The sequence below is a fragment of the Podarcis raffonei genome, chromosome 4 (genome assembly GCF_027172205.1).
Source record: "Podarcis raffonei isolate rPodRaf1 chromosome 4, rPodRaf1.pri, whole genome shotgun sequence".
In the NCBI taxonomy this organism is placed as follows: Eukaryota; Metazoa; Chordata; class Lepidosauria; order Squamata; family Lacertidae; genus Podarcis; species Podarcis raffonei.
The window spans coordinates 43,488,058-43,505,350 of record NC_070605.1 but is presented as its reverse complement, the minus strand read 5'-3'; the positions used below and the strand labels follow the sequence as shown (position 1 = coordinate 43,505,350).

General features: G+C 42.4%; 1 protein-coding gene across 1 annotated transcript in view; it reads left to right on the top strand.

Annotated features, from left to right (window-relative positions):
• The first annotated feature begins 5,634 nt into the window (after nt 1–5,634).
• HTR1F (5-hydroxytryptamine receptor 1F) overlaps nt 5,635–17,293 on the top strand; it is a 98,450-nt gene continuing 86,791 nt past the window's right edge. The window contains exon 1 of the mRNA XM_053386455.1: nt 5,635–5,856. The gene's annotated coding sequence lies outside the window, so the exon portion shown is untranslated. The remainder of the gene's footprint in view (nt 5,857–17,293) is intronic.

Here is a 17,293-nt window from a genome sequence, read left to right as displayed (position 1 = left end):
GTTAGCCAACTGTGCGAAGATAAAAATTTACAATTGTTGTTTCACCCGCTTTCTCCACTCACCTCAGGCATGCGGCCCTTGGAATGTAGCTCTGAGGGGAATGTGGACCTTGGGCTGAAAAAGGTTTTCTACCCCATAATTATTGGGCCCTCAGAGCCGGTGGTATTTGATAGTAGATGCAGACATTTCACCTCTCAGGCTTAGTCTGGCTCTTCGTTTCCCAGGCGGAGGAGGAGGCAGCGGTACAGCCAAGCCATCAAGTGAGCAGGGAGAGAGACAAGACTGGCAGCTGAGAGAGGCATTAATATAAAGAGAGTTGGCAGCACATTCACAGGCTGCAAGTATCCTTTTCATATTACATATATTTGAAGGGGAAATGACATCTTTAGTTGAAACAACTTCTGCACATTCAGTCTGCGACAGCTTTAGACATTCACAACTCTTCTTTGTGAAGCACAGAAGCCAGGATGCTCCGTCAAGGAAGGCCCTACAAAAACCAGAATAGAAAAGGCCTGACAGAGGAAGCAGAGCATTGTGGGAGTTTGGGTAGAAAATGAAAAGAAAGCAATCTTGCAGCTGACCAGACCACAGGATCAGTGGTAGTATAGATGTGGAGCAACAGGCTTTGCATTCAGAAAGTACCAGGTTCGAACCCCAATATCTCCAAGTTGGGGTTGGGGAAAGACTCCTGTCTGGTACTCTGGAGAGCTGCTTTCAGTCAGTGTAGACAATGCTGAGCCAGACTTAATGTCCTGACTCAGTAAAAGTCATCTTCCTGGGTTCCTAAAATGTTCACTGAAAAAAAAATTACGTGTGCCCTATATACGTCGCCAGAAACTGCTGAACAATGCTATGTACCTTTCTCATTAATAACCTGAACTTTTCAGAGAGAGAGCAAGAGAGAGAATTCAGTAGCAAGCCGCCAAAGCCTTGGTTAAGTTCAGTGCTAAAATAAAAGCAAAGGAGAGCCATACTGAGTCACTGATGCTTGTAAGTAACAATAACAGGGGATACTTAAGGGAATGAAGATCTTTTCAAAATGAACAGGGGTATCTGCTATGGAGAATGGTATGAATTCAGGAGGTAGATGAGAGGGTATGGGTTGTAGGAGTAAATAATTACAAAGGCACAGATGAAGGGTAGCAGAGGTGTGATGGCTGAATAGGTGGCAGGATCAAGGGAACAGGCTTTTCTATTATTTGTTCATTTAACGCATTTTTAACCCATTCTTTGGGACGCGAGTGGCGCTGTAGGTTAACCCACAGAGCCTAGGACTTGCCGATCAGAAGGTAGGCGGTTCAACTCTCTGCGACAGGGTGAGCTCCCATTGCTCGGTCCCTGCTCCTGCCAACCTAGCAGTTCGAAAGCACGTCAAAGTGCAAGTAGATAAATAGGTGCCACTCCGGCGGGAAGGAAAATGGTGTTTCCATGCGCTGCTCTAGTTTGCCAAAAGCGGCTTACTCATGCTGGCCACATGACCCAGAAGCTGTACGCCGGCTCCCTTGGCCAATAAAGCAATATGAGCACCGGAACCCCAGAGTCGGTCACGACTGGACCAAATGATCAGGGGTCCCTTTACCTTTACCTTAACCCATTCTTCAGCCAAAAAGTCTCCTACAGAGGCTTACTGGTCACTCTTTGTTTTTGTTTTAAAAAAAGAGAAAGCCAGTCCCTGGTATTAGGCTTGCAATATAAAATCATGACATAAAAGGAAATGGGATTGCAAGGGAGAAGGAAAAAAGCAGGTTTAGGCACTGGCCGGGTAGGGACATAAGTAGTTGTGCTATCAGGACAGGACTTGGAGAGAGAACTTCAGGCCCCTCCTTAGGGGGGCTGGCAAACACAGCAGGGCTGGATCACCACATTAAGAAGTAACAGATTATCAAAAGAGGGTAAGCGGGAGGTAAACATAAGGTCATGGTTGAGTCTAAATTTACATCTGTTCAGCATTGTCTGTATGCTATGTCTGAAAAAGGCAGAAATTGCTGTGGGTAGATGGGTAGAAATTGACAAAAGTTAGATGATATTGTAACAAGTAACTCAGAAAATCTAACATATGGATTCTGTCAAAATAAATTAGGAATGCGGAGGTCTGAAGTATGACCTCAAGCTTTCTCCTCAGGAAAAGGAAACCAACTGACTAATTGAGGCAGCCTGGGCTAGACAAATATGTACTTCTGCAAACCTGGGAGAAACTAGTCAATGTCTAATGGAGGTGACTCAGTAAGTTGTCTTTTTCTGTTTGTTTGTTTTTTAAAAAAAACTTTCTCCCTATAAAAATCTATTTGTAAATGATACCAAAAAAAAATAAAACTTTGAACAAAGACAGTGCTAAATATACTTGGGGAAATGCTGAGGTTTATTCTTAAGGGATTTAACATTTTCACTAATGCAGAGACAGGCAGAAAACTTTCAGCAAACGGAGGAGCAACCATCTCGATACCAGCAGGTGGTTATTTAGCCTGCCCATCAGTATGCCATCTGGGAGACAGCACAATGTAATTTGCGGAAAACTGCATTTCTCGACCACCCCCTCATGAAACTTGCCAGTAAGTGTGATTCTCCCCCTCCAGACGTTGCACGGGGGATACTTGAGTCAGCAGGACTTGAGAGAGATGGTGTTTCTGTTGCAACCCACAGGAGAGCCTATTTTGCAACAGGGCATGTGGAAGGGCACCAAGGCATGATGAACGTGTCTGCCCTGGCTTCTCTCACAGTGTAGCGCCTGGCCCAGGAGGACGGGGTCACAGCTGAACTGTCTTTCAGTTGTCAGAATCATGGTTCTTGGGTTCTGACTTGATACACACTGCCCTTGTTGTCTTGTCATCACTGAAATGGTAGTTACGCCCACAGGAACGTGGGAATATGACATGCTGAGTTAGACTGTTGGTCTATTTATCTCAATGCTGCTGACACTGACTAGCAACAACCCTCTGGGGTTTTGGCCTAGAGTTCTCCCATCACTGAGCTACAGCTTTTCCCTTCCAGCAGCAGCACTGTTCAGCCATCCCTTTACAATGGTACCTTGGTTCTCATACGCCTTGGGACTCAAACAACTTGGAACCCAAACACTGCAGACCTGGAAGTAAGTGTTCCGGTTTGTGAACTTTTTTCAGAAGCCAAATGTGCTCCGTTTTGAGTGTTACACTTCTAATTTGAGTGCCGCGCTTCCGTTTTGAGTGTTATGCTGAGGTCTGTCTGTTTTTGCTATTTATTTTGCGTTTTTGTTTTTGCGACTGTGTGGAATCCAGTTCAGCTACTGATTGATTGATTGAGTGAGTGAGTGAGTGAGTGACTGTAGTACACTGTTTATTGCTTTCATTTTATGGATCAATGGTCTTATTAGATAGTAAAATTCATGTTAAATTGCTGTTTTAGGGGTTGTTTTAAAAAGTCTGGAATGGATTAATCCTTTTTGCATTACTCTCTGTGGGAAAGTGCACCTTGGTTTTGGAACGCTTTGGTTTTGGAACAGACTTCTGGAACAGATTAAGTTTGAGAACCAAGGTACCAATGTATTGGGAACATTCAGGTCCTTTTAATAGAACAGAAGCAACTAATGCTCTGCTCATGATTTATTGTGTGTGGGTTTTTATGGTGGTCCACTAATTAATGAAAAAAAGAATTTGCATTCAAAAATTATGAAAGGTGTGAGACAATTCTGGTGAAATTCTAATGGGTGGGTGCAGGGGTTTTTGTTGCACTTACCTTGCTTTCGAGGTGGCCAAGAACCTTCATTATGCAAATTCTATCTCCAGCAGTCTGCATTATACAGCCTTCTGGTTGCCCATTCTTCCTGAAAAACCCATGATGTCCTTAGCTAGTTTTTTCTACAAGTTCAGAGATCTGGGAAGGCTGCCTACTATTCTCCTGACCTAACAGCTATTTTATCATTATCATTATTTATGCAATGGCTTTTTACTTTTAAATAAATCAGTGTGTGTGTGTGTGTGTGTGTGTGTGTGTGTGTGTGTGGAAGGGGGTGGGAATGTAAGCTAAAAGAAACTACTTTCTTAAATACAAAATCAGTTATCATACTGATCTTAGGCACCTGGCAGCTGGCCTCTCCAAGTTCTTATGCTTCAGTGAAAGCCCACGGAAACCTTGATGGGTGTCTTCAGTTGAGCCTGGCAGGTTGCAGAGCACTGAAAAAATGTTTAATTGAAAGTAAATGGCAAACACTACCTCTTGGCCACCTCACAATAATGAAGCAAGCTCAATCCTTCACCCACTGAAATTATTAAGAAATTCTAAAGTGCCCTTCAGATTTGCTGGACTTCAACTTCCATCATACTTGACGATCACACAGGCTGGCTGGAGCTAAGGAAGTTGTAGTCTGACAACATCTGAAGAGTACCATGAATTGCCTACCAGAATTAGGAGGAGGGAAATGGGATAAAAAGTCTTCCCCTTGTTGTAAACAAGGCAGGGTGTGCTGATGATGCAGGAGGCATATGAGAAATGACATGGCAGGCAAATCATGCAGAAAAGACTTCCAGGTCATCCAAACTTGGAGATATTTTACAGCGATTGGAACAGACTGCATAACCAGCAAATAAGCCTGCAATTACCAAAATTGTTGTCTGAGGCTATTAAAAGGAGGAGATGTTCTTCCACTGAAATTGCCAGAATGGATAAAGAAAGATAGAAGGGATATTGTGAGTGCAGTAACAGAGTATTGAATAGAAATGGATGTTTACATTAAAACCTAAAAAATATATTGACAAACTGCCTTGTAGAAGGAAATTAAGGTGATTTCAACTCTCTTTTTTTTTAGGAAAATAGGAGTATTTTGCTGCCATTCCTTTGAAAATATTGGATTGCTAATACTGTGCTAGAGTGGGTGGGTGGAGATATTATGTTAAATGTTAAATGATTAGCTAATAGGAAAATAGAATTTTGCTTCTCACTAGTACAGCATGTCAGTTTTTTCTTTAAAGCAGAGGTGGTGAACCTGTGGCTTCGCAGGTGTTGTTGGACTACAACTCCCATCATCCCTAAGTCATTTTGACTGATGAGTTTGGGTCTAATGACCTGAAGAAACACAGGTATGTTTCTGGGGTCTAAAGGATTCTAAGATATGAAAAGCAGGTGATATTTATTTCTTTAGAATACTTATATTCCAATTTATTGCGCCAGGAGACTCTCAAAGCAGTTTACCAAAGATCTGAACAATACAAAATTGAAGAAACGTGACTCATGTGAATATAGATTCAGATTTGATCCTTGGAATTTCAGAAGCAACAGATATTCCAGGATTAAAGAAGCAAACATGAAGAAACTGGCAGGTGAGTTTTGAGTTTTGGTGATTCTTTGGACTACTTGCTCAGGTGGCTGAAGGGTGATGAGATTCTGTGATGTGGATGAGATTACAGATCCTGGGTGGCAGGATTGTAATAGTGAACTGCCACCGACAGTTACAAACCTTCATGCATTCCTGCATGACATCCTCTACTTTGAAAGTGATTTGTGATGTAAACGGGAGCGGCACTTGGTGCTCGCTATAGCTCTCGGGGGCTTTCTCAGGAGTAAGTGTATTACTTAGGAACCGATAGTATTTGATGGAGTAGTGATTTAAATATCCAGCAGGTGGCGGTGAGAGAACCTAGTTTGGCTCTCCTTATTCTATGAAACAATAGAAGAAGCCGTGCCGGCTGCAGTTCCTGAGCCAGAGTCGTCTCAGCTGCTTTTACTGCTACACTTCACTTCAGTTGCTGTTTACAGAGGTGCCACCCTCTTCACAGACTGGACTATTATACCATTGCCTTTAGGGACTCTCAAGCCTGGTGCTGCTGACTGGAGATGCCAAACTGAAGATCATTTCCTTGGCATGGGATGAGCGGACCAAGCCTGGAGGTGAGATGTGCGTGCTCCGCAGTGGGACGCTTTTGAGCCTCTACCTGTGCATGCTTTTTGCTCAGTGCTAGCCTGTAGAAAACCTGGCTGGCTGGCTGGCTGGCTGGCTACACTGCCAAGGGCTCTGCTAGAATGCCTTTAGGGGGTGGTGGACATAGAGAAGGATGGCCATTGGGGCTTCCAGTGGGCAGCATTAGGCAAAATGGTTTCCAGGTGACCTGATGCAGCAGAGGACAAGGCTGTTGTGCCTTTGGTACGGAGGAGGGAGTTGCACTAAGTGACGCTCTTCTCATTCTCATGGCACTGTGACATAAGAAGCTGTGCCTGCCAAAACTCACTTTCCTACATACCTGTAGGCAGTACTGAAGTCCTGTCCTCTGTTGCATCGGGAACGCCAGTTTAAATCAGAACTAAGAAGCTGCACTGTGACTTTGGAAAGCTTAAGGAAGGCTCTCTGGGGAGAAGGTGGCATTCAGACAATATAAACAGGAATTCCTGCTCCCTTTAATTTTCCCTCTGTTGCCTTCTCCAGTCTTGGTCTGGGTGTTTTGGTACTGTTTATATTGTAGCATGATTCTGATGCATGTCCTGCTGAGAGACTGACTCCCCACCAAGTGTGCCTAGGGCTGCAGTCTTTGCGGGACCTTTGCCTGCTCATCCTGGAGCCGGGGTTGTTATTTGCTGCATGCTGCTCAGTGCACATACAAATAGCTGTAGTGAAACAGCAAAGCCCGTTGGTGCTCACTACTTTGAAATGGGCCATGCCTTAACACATGGGTGTGTTTAGCTTTTATTCCTAAACATACCACCTTGTATATTTTTCCTGCCCTCTTAACTCTTCCTTCCCTTTTCTTGCTTTTGCACTGAGTTGGGGGAGGAAAACTTCAGACAGGTACTGTTTGTGTGTTGAGAACCTTTTGAGATTAAGTGTATTGCTCTTTCTAAAGACCATGGGCTTCTACCACACCCCCTCAACCTGCTGCCTATGTTTTGGAGCACTTGATGCCGTTAGGGAGCTCAATATGCCTTTTCATGCAGAGAAAGTCAGCTTAGCATCTTGTCGCACAGAGGCATGAATGTGATATAAGGTACTTTTCCCACAGGAACTCAGCCTGGCTTCGCTTGCAATGAATTGACTTTTCTTTTTGCACCCTCTGTTTCTCTCTCTCTCTCTCTCTCCCTCTCTCCCTCCCACTTTCTGTTTGGATTTCTTAATAAGCTGTCATCACATTAAAAGGGGGGAAAATGGATTATACAGAGGAAAGAAAACTTAGCCAGCTGACTACCTGCCTACAGGTTTTTAAAAGACAATGAGCTTTTTCATATATAAATAAAGACTGTCCCTGGCATAGATGTAATTTGCTTGCCAGTGTTTGGTTTGGTTTTTGCTGCTGAAGCAGAGGAACATGAAAGGTAGCAAAGGCAATTCTGTTTTGCCCAAAGCTTCCAAGAAATTATTGCGAAAGTGTTGTTTCTTTCATAAGGTTTTTATTGAGCAATTATTCATATCATACTTCAAAATCTTCCGTATTTAAGAGCTGTTCCTAAGACTTTGGCTTTATAGCACTTTGTGTCAAAATGACCTAGCAAAATCCTTAGCAATAATGTCTCCTAACGCCCTTCTGTTGATATATTGTCAATATCTAACATGTGCAATTTGACTCACAGTGGGCCTGATTTAGAAAACATATGAAGATGAAAACCTAGATTCCACACACCCCACCCATACAATAAATCAGTTAAAAATAACTTGCAGCAAAACCTTCATGGGGGGGGGGTGAGTCCAACAACCTCCAGAGAGCCAAAGGTTCCCCATCCTTGGCTTAGATGTTGCATAAGGCAGTGCAGAAGGGCAATAAATTTAACTGTTTTTTATATTTTATTGTTGTATTGCTGTAACCTCACCTGGGACCTCATGGAGAAGTGCAGGTAAGAAATCTAAACAATAACAACACCAGCATCTTTGCTGGTCCCAGGTCATCCTTCCTCACCTGAAAGACCAAGGCAAGGTTTGGGTGAAGGAAGTGTTAGTCAGAAAGAACAATTTGTCACGCTGTGCATCATTCTGGTCTTAAATTACAGGCTTTTTATCTTTGAATCTCCCTGGTTTTTGAAAAAGAAACTTGTTGTTTTCATGTTGGCAATCCCACGCTCTTCGCAAGGGATTTGAATCTGTTTTCTGGCAAAGTCAATTTAAAAGAGAGACAGAATTACAAATACTTAACTGATAGTAATCATTTCATTGGAAGGCACACATTTACCTTTTTCTCAAAGAACCAATAACTGCAGGTAGCCATGTCTGATCATTGAAACAATCTAAAGAATAATAGTGGAATTGTAATTATTATTATTTTGCGCAAAAAGCAAAAGCCATTAGTGATTCAACTTTTGAGTTATTCAGAAGGCTTCCTTGTTCTGTATTATAAAAAGGTGTGTTTGTGTGGCACTGTTTATGGCAGCGAGAGATATCTAAAATGAAAGTTCACGATTATTCACCTGTCCCTGTTTATCTTCACAACAATCTTGTTGTATAGGTGAGAATGAGCAAAAATGACCATCCCAAGGTCACCCAGTGAGCTTCATAGCTGAGCAGAGTTCATTCTCCCTCTTCCAAGTCTACCCACTGCCAGAGGCGGCCCACAGATGAGGCAGGGTGAAGCAGCTGCCTCAGGAAGCAGAAACACAAGAGGTGTTGCCCATCTTCCCCACCACATCAGACGCTGGTATAGCCCTGACCCCTTGGAAGTCAGAGGAAGGTCAGCGCCAAAGCTCTTCAACGGCCCGCTCTCGTCAAGTTTCAACGAGAATGGGATGTTCCAGATGCCCTTGCGGAGTTTGCCCCACCACCGCTGCCTGGTGGTGAGGCTTTGCAAGGGCTTTTCTTTGAGTGGAAGCCCTTGAAGAGCCTCAGATGCACTCCATTGTGGGGGCAGCGGTGGGATTTTTGTCTCATGTGCAGAAACATTGTCGGGCCACCTCTGCCTACTATACCACACATGAATCATTTCTTTTTTCAGCTGATTAAGAAATTATATCTGTACAAGAGACTCCTCCAGCTCTCTCTAGTTTCCTTCTTTCTATCTTTTGTTACCTTACTACAAATTTCACCATCTCTTTTATTCTGCTGCTACTTCAATCACTGCTCCACAGTGAAGGATTTTCTATTATAAGAGGCTACAAGGGTACATGCCTACAAGGGTAAGTTGCATGGGGCAGCAGCTGACAGCCACGGCCTCCAGGAGCATTCCTTGCATGCCTTTCCTTGTCCCCCAGAAGCCCTTTACTAAAGCCAGAATGCCACAAGAGACCTTGATTCTTGCATGTCCTTTAAGGGTTAGGGTTAGGGTTCTGGCATGTCCTTTTCCCACCACTTGCACACAGAAAGGAATAGCAGGAAGTAGGGTCCTCATGCTGCATTTCAGCTTTCAGAAACTCAGTAGAAGATCCCAATCTCTTCTCTTACCCTACTTGTGTATTCCATGTCCCCTCCCATTTCCTAAGAAATAAGCATTGTGCATAGCATCCACTTGGTGACTGGCAGCATTCTAGCTTCAGAATCCAACTGAGCATGCACTGTCTAACTTTGCCAGCAATTGCTGCCATAGGCTTTAAGTTAAATTAAAAATTAAAGAGTTAAATTTAAAAATTAAATTAGAAGATTGAATGCCTCATTTGTCAGAACTTTTTAACTTGCTGTGGCAATTTTTATCAGATCAATTTGAAATTTGGCACACTTCTAGACCTCACCAGAGATATCATTCACTCCAAGGTTCAACTTTTTAATTCAACAGGTGCCCTTTTTTCTTAAACAATTTGAAGCTTAGAATGGCTGGACTTTTTATGAATCTTGCTTTAAGTAAATGAAGATTGCTGTGCCCCTTTAATTAATTCACAAAACAGTACAATTTAGGACCAAATTACTCATGTTATATGCCTTTAAAAACTGTATTGGCTATTTTTTTTAAAAAAGAAAGAAAGAACAGTCCTAGGATCCCAGTCTAGTACGTGCTCTCAATCCTGATTGGGGTCCACATGGGTTTCTCTTGAAAATCACCTTCAGCTCTCTGCTATTTCACCTTGAAGGAGTGTTTTACTCCAATCAGGAGCATCCAACAGTTTGCAGGGGACTTGGGTTTCCCCCCCTTAAAAATATAAGCAGCCCATTTTAGTGAAAAAATAAATTGAAAAAACTAATAGGTTGACTCCTATTTTGAAGAGATATCTGAGTTAGGCTATGTCACAGAGATACTTTAAGGTTGCAATCCTGTGCCCACTTACCTGGTAATAACCCCTTCTGAACATTTTCTTTTCTCGCTTCTGAGTTAAAATGCATAGCATGTGGCATCCAAACTGAGATTCTGGAACAAACAGCTAAATGGAAAGGTAAAAACAAACAAGTGAAATGAAACATTGTGATTAACCACTCATCCTCTCGGAAATAAAACAACATACCAGCACAGTACTCACATAGGGCACCACCCAAAATTAAGTGCTTCTTAGCCCTTTTTTACAATGGCAGGGAGAATAGTATAGGTTTGACTCTGCCATGGGACTAGAACAGAAAAGTTATTCCCCTTGGCTGGATTATGCCCATAGAGTATTCTTACAAAGTACTATAGACTCGCAGAGTCACTTCTCAAGTCATCACCTTGAGCCAGATTCTTAGCTGAGAATTCAATTTCTAGCAATGATCAAAGGACATGTGAAAGAAAGGCTGCATTCACACATTGTTCCAGCTCTCTTGCTAATACCAAAAACTCTGCAAGAAGTTGATAAGGGACCTCTATGCCTCATTAACTTAGCAATATGAACAATGATAAGTTCTCAGTTTGGAACAATTGAAAAGTGGGAAACATCCTCTTTGAATATTTTATCTGATGAGGGTGAAATCTCCTCTTTTGGAGAGGCTTTCTGAAACAATACAAGATATTAAGTCTGTCATTTGGAACTGAATCATGCACATGCAGGGATACTGTGGAAACTAATAAATGAGTTTTCATCTCCTTGATTCAAAGGTGATGGGGGAATTTTAAATGCTAGGAAAATAATATTATTTCAGGAGTAATCATTGTACACTTCTGGCTTTTTGTGAACAAGGCTGCTGCTTGTGAAACCAATTTAAACAGAAAATATAGGATTGAGCTATCACTATAGGGCAACTGGATAAATACATACATACATAATTTTATTTGTGTGCTGCCTTTTCACAATTCAAACCATGCTCAAGGTGGCTAACTACATGAAGAAAATACGTAACGACAACATAACAAAAGTACTCATAAACAATAAATAAAATTCAAAGTTGAGATTGTCATCCACATAGGAAGGCAAGATTGCACTGTGGTAGAGAAATGTATGTTGAAGTTTAAGGACATTTACTGAAAATTTATATACTGTGGCTAGGGAGTAAGACTTTTTCTGAATCAGCTGGGACTTGCTTTCAAGTATGCATGAATACAATTATGCTACACAACTACTAAGGAAATAAAAAATATCTCGGGATGTGTTCCCATTTACTTTGCACTCACTGCATTTCCAGTGCTGGATTTTTAAGCTGTATTCACATGAGGCTGTCCAAAATGCATACTGAAGTGTTGGTGGGTTCCCACGAGGCAAGATATAGTGAGAACAGCAAGAGCCTTTATTGAACTAACAGAACTGGACAACAGGGGCAAAGCAACTGCTTATATACATTTCTGAAAGCCTGGGCCACTCCCACTCCCATCGTGATTGATTGTCTAAACTTCCAAGCTGCGAATCATAACTCAGAGTTTATGGGCCAATGGCAGAGGCATAAATCCTGAAATGTTCTGTGATTGGATATCATGTATCAAATCATAACACAGAGGCTCAGAATCCTTAGTCCAGACTCAAGCTCAGGCAAACACAGACCACTGAATACATAACACATATGTATCCTGTTTTTTTTGTTAAAGACTCTCCTCCCTGGAAGAGAGGGGAGTGGTTGTGGGCGGGAGCCCGAGCTCCGCCCCTGGCCAGGGGCCTTAGCCCCCGCCCCTCCTCACCTGGCTGGCGCCCACGCCCACCGGAGGCAGCCAACCAGGTGTCTCCGGGGGGCGTGTTTAGCAGCTTAATGCTGTGGCTCCAGCTCCGCCTCCTCCTCAGTCGTCGTCGTCCCGCAGCGAGTCACCCACCCTCCACTCCCATTTAGCTCAGGGTCTAGGTTTTTTGGCCTTGCTATGGACCTTAAGTTGGTCGCCCCGGTTGTCTGGGGGGCCTGGTAGGAATTTTTCCATTTGGCATTAGGCTTTTTGGTTTTTTCGCCTACCTCGTAGCAATCGTCACAACTTTTGTGGTATTGGTGGGTAGGTTAGGCATTGGATTCATGTGTGTCAAGGGCTAGGTGTGGCCATCGCCTATGCTATCTACCGTGGGTTATTCCGTTAAAGGAATCTGGCGGTCATGTATTCCGTCCGATGCCTGCTTGGCGGGAGGCCATGGCACGACCCTCGGTGACATCAGGGGTGAGCCTATAGTTGGATTAGCATCAACAGGCTCCACCTACTGTTGAATAAACCCACCTCCTATAGTCATCCAATGCCTAAGCCAATACCTTTTCACTGCTGTAATCAATAAAGTTGTGGCCTTTTCTTGCCCATTAACCTTTTATCACGTGTCCTTGTGTGTTTATTTCACATAGCGGGGGTCGGGCCCTCGATCCACAAAAGATGCTACTGTTTAATGCATTGTTTCTTAAACCAGCTTCACATTGATTGCAGTCATTAAGCTGTTCTTAATTTGTCTCTAGCAAAGGTATGGACACGTTTCCCCTTGTCAGTGCCTCCTGGAGCATCCATAAACACAAATGAGTTGAAGCCATGCTGATGTGAACAGCTGGGGAGAGGTGCAACTTCACTGCACTCTAGGGGGGGGGCGTGTAATATGAACACACCCTCAGTCTACAAACCTCTTACATGGGAACAGCCTAATTAAAGTTAGAGTGGTTTGCTTTGACAATTGAATTCTATATGCCTGAATGTAATTCACAGTGAAAACTTCATCTCCTTAAAATTCATATCTTCATAGAAAGCCACAATATTTCCCTTCCTCCAGATATTTTTTTTAAAAAAACCAACAACCCTGGAATATGTTATGAAGTGCCACTGTAGAAAATGGGTGATGACAGTCATTCCACATGCATTCATCAACAATGACAGCTCTACAATTTTGTTATATAGAATATGAAATGGAAATTGAAGCAAAATAATATAAACTTGGACTGCATGCTGAAGCAGAAAAGTTTAGTTCCAGTAACAGCTGTAATAGGGAAAATAATAGCTGGAAAAGTGTTCACCATGTAAAAGTCAATGCTGACTACCTACAGTTTCCATTATTTTCAGGAATATAGGACGTTGCCTGATATTGAGCCAAACCTATTGGTCCATCTAGCTGAGTATTATCTACAATGTATAGCAGTGCCTGTCCAGGGTTTTGGGGAAGAGTCTCTCCCAGCTAAGGGTTCAACTATCACTTCCTGGGAATATAGGTCTGAAAACCAATAGAGAATAGGAGATAACAGGATACCATATATAAAGGGCAAATCAACAAATAGTGACTACATCCTGACTTCATCCATAAATCCATTTCCATTCCATGTATGCTATTCCAAGGTATCTGTTGAAACCTAAGTTCAACAAAGGCTCTACATAATTGTGAAAAAGTCAGTGCCTCAAGGTAGTGAGGTCTTGAGTGGCTGTCCTTAATCTAAAGGTACCAAATAGAGCACAGACAGTGATAATGGATGTCCTGCCTTGGTTGGCATCATGGCTGAAGACCCAGCTTCTAGGATCATGCAAATGAAGTGATGAATACTTTTCCATTGGAGATTGCAAGTGTGAGTCAATATTTGAAAGAAAAACAGATTCCAAATTGTGCTTCTTGTCTCAGTTCTGCTTGTCAACGGTTGATTGTTTCTTCTGAAAGAAATGTGGAGTTGTCATCGTGAAAGTGTCAATATTGTGCATAAAGAGGCTCTAAGCTCTGCACATCAGTGCGCACTGGTGTTCAGAGCTCTATGCAAATGTTCAGAGCAGCCTTCACCAATCTTGTGCCCTTCAGATGTTTTGGATTAATTATGCTGGCTGTGGTTAATTGGAGTTGTAGTCCAAACTGGAGTTGTAGTCCAAAACATCTGAAGGGCACAAGATTGGCAACGGCTAGTTTAGGGAGAGCTGGCAAATTCTGATAGATTCTAATGAGATCCTTAGAGCGTAGATTATGCTGCAGAGTTATAGGGACTGATTTTGTGCAGCCCTGGGTGTGTTTGCGTATGTGAAAGTGATATATATTTGTATTAAGGAAGTGTATTGGTTCTGTGTACCTCAAACAATGAGACAAATTGGGGGAGGATTCAAGTCATGATCTCATGCTCCCAATTCAAATTATGCTCTTAACAAGACAGAGCAAGGATTCCCTAACTTCTTGAATTGCTCCGTGGCCTTGGTTTTTCCAAAAAGATAAGCTTGTGACCTTTTTAAAAAATATGTATTTTCTTTTCTGAGAAATAAAACCAACCTGAATGTGGATATACTCAGGATTAGAGAGGGGAGGGGTGCAGAAGACAGTAGGGAGATTTTTGTTTTGTTTTGTTTTGTTTTGATAGGCAGGCCTAGCTTTTAAGCATAGTGAATTATATTTCTAAGGCCACTCCAATCATACTGATTTGTAGAAGGAATGTTGAAGTAAGGAAACAGAGTTGTTCTTCACATGGGTTGTCGTCATTTTTCCTTTCAGATGTGAGAACTGGACATTAGCAGCAAAATTAGATTATTGTGGTGGCCTGCTTATTTCTTAGTCATTCTTTTTCCTGTGATAAATCATTGCATGCTCTTTCTTTCTTTCTTTCTTTCTTCATGGAGGATACTTCCAGGAAGGGGAAAGCAGTGAGAAAAAGTGTGAGTTATCCAGCTTTTTATGAAGTGAAATCACTTTTTTAAAAAAAAACCAAGACCTAGTCATCTAAACTCTGGCAGATTTCTCATCTGAGGCACTTCCCTCATACTCCCAGTTTTCAAACTGATTTCCCACAAAAAACAACAACCCTAGGGGAAGGAAACATGATTACTATTTTCACACACCAAAACTGTAAAGTATGCCCCATGGGAGAACTGTTGCACCATCTTTCAGAAATGTGGCAGCCTTCATCCTCTCAGGTGGCCATGCCTACAATTTGGAACCATACCAACATATTTTTTTTTTATAAAAAGCTATAAGCTTTTTAAAAACACACACCCTGTATAGATTTCCATGAAATCCAGCAGGCTTGATCTGCTCTGGAGGGGCTCCTTTGCCCATAATAAAATTTCATCTAATTAAATGAAAAGGAAAGATAGAGATTGCCATTTTAAGATCCCCCATTATAGTCAATTGGGCAAAACATAGTTTTGGATTAAATAGATCTCATTCAGACCAGAGTAACAAATCTGGCTGGATTGAAACAGAGTTGATCCTAAACAGATCAGGCTGCTTTCAAAAGCTACCAATACAAGGCAAATCTTGTGAAATGCATTTCTATGAAACATTTTCATTTAAAAAAACCCCAAATAGAAATCGATGTTGCCTCTGTTCCTCCGCCCTCAAAGCAGAAACGTGCATTGGTGTGGGAACTAAGGACTTGGTAACGTTGCTCTTGCATCTTGCACACTTCTGTGGGGCAAAAATTAAAGGTGTTTACAGAAGTCCCTGCACACATAGGTACAGAGGTCCCTGCACACCTGTTCAGAAGAAGAAGAAAAATTGTGGGGGGAGAACACAAAAACATTCCATCAAGAAATACCTTCTACTGTGGATGGGATACAGCAATATAAAATAGGCTTTAAACCTCATGTTTGTGAGTCCTTGCATGCCAGCTGCACACATGGAAAATTCAGATCTGTGTGACTTGTTTGCAAAATATCGCCCCTGGAAGCACCCCAAGAGCCATTGCAGATTATGACATCTAAAGACCAATGTCATCTGTTTGGTTTCTGTGTGCCACTGCTTCTACTGTGCAAGCCGCATGCAACTGAACTGATACCTACTCATCCAAATGGAACACAAAAACACAGCAGTCTTGCCAAATCCCTGCGCAAGTTGACACCTCTTCCGCGAGGTACTTTCCCTCCCACTTCTCGCTTGGTAAGCAGCTGTGTGGAGACGGCCTTGCTTTTTGTTGCCACAACCAGAAAGGACACAGAATCAGCAAGCAGATGAGTCATGGGCAGGTCAACAAATCACTGAATCTCCAGTTGCCTTTGCTATTTGGAGATGGAGTAATCACAGCTGTCGTCTGTTGGCCCACAACAATGGTCTTTTTTTGCACACAACCCGCTGGATTTGTTTATATTTTGTAGAGAGGGCAACGCATTTCTGCAGAGATCAGCTAGTGTAAAAATATTTTCCCCATGTTACAGACAGAATTATGGGACACAGGAAGCTGCCATACTTAGCCCATACCCTTGGTCCATCGAGATTATCTACACCAGGGGTAGCAAGTCGGTGACTCTAGATGTTGTTGGACTCCAGTTCCCATTATCCATGCCTATTGGTCATGCTAGCTGGGGCAGATGGGTGCTGGAGTCCAGCAGCATCTGCAAGGCCACAGGATAAACACACCTGGTCTAGGCATACTAGCTAGATTTCCATGGTTTCAGGTAGGGACTTTCTCAGACAAACTCACCTGGGAACATATGGGGACCACAGTCTTTGCCACGAGTAGAGTCATACGAGAATGGGGATTTTCTTTGTACATCTGCTGTTTTTTCGGGGGATTAGATAGCAAAATGTATGCAGTTCAGAATGTATATTCAATATTATCGTCAAACAAAACAAAAGGGGGGAGATAAGAAAATGTCTTATGTGAATCACGAGCTTTACTTTTATTCTGTTTTTTGCTGGTGGTAAAGCTTGTGGCTGAGTTAGTTGAGCTAGTGTGTTGTCACAGAATGTTCATTAATACTCCACATAATGAAGCTGCTAGCAACAGGATGTTCTCTGTCTAGCTTCTCTGGGGAAAGGACAGATTCTGAAGACCTGGAACACAGAATCTGAGACTGATCAGATAAGAGAAGGTGGGGCTGCAATGCTTATTGGCTGAAGGTAGTAATCCATGGGGTAGAGTCGAGTCCAAAGGAAGATTTGGTGGAATAAAATGAGCATAAGGGTAAATGGAATGAGATACTACAAACTGAGGAAAGAACTGGGTAGGTGGAAGGGCACAGGGAGACCTGGCTGATTGAATGGGGGGCTTTGTTTTTGCTGTTGGGATGATACTGCTTTTAAAATTATTAATTGTTTGTATTTGTATTTTAGAGTTTGTGTGTGTTCATGGAATCTCCCTTCTGAAGGCTTTTGCTCTAGAACCATGGTTCCTAATGTGGGGCACATGGAATTTGATTTTTAGGGGTGGGGGCAATTCAAGAATGAGCTATTAAGAGTG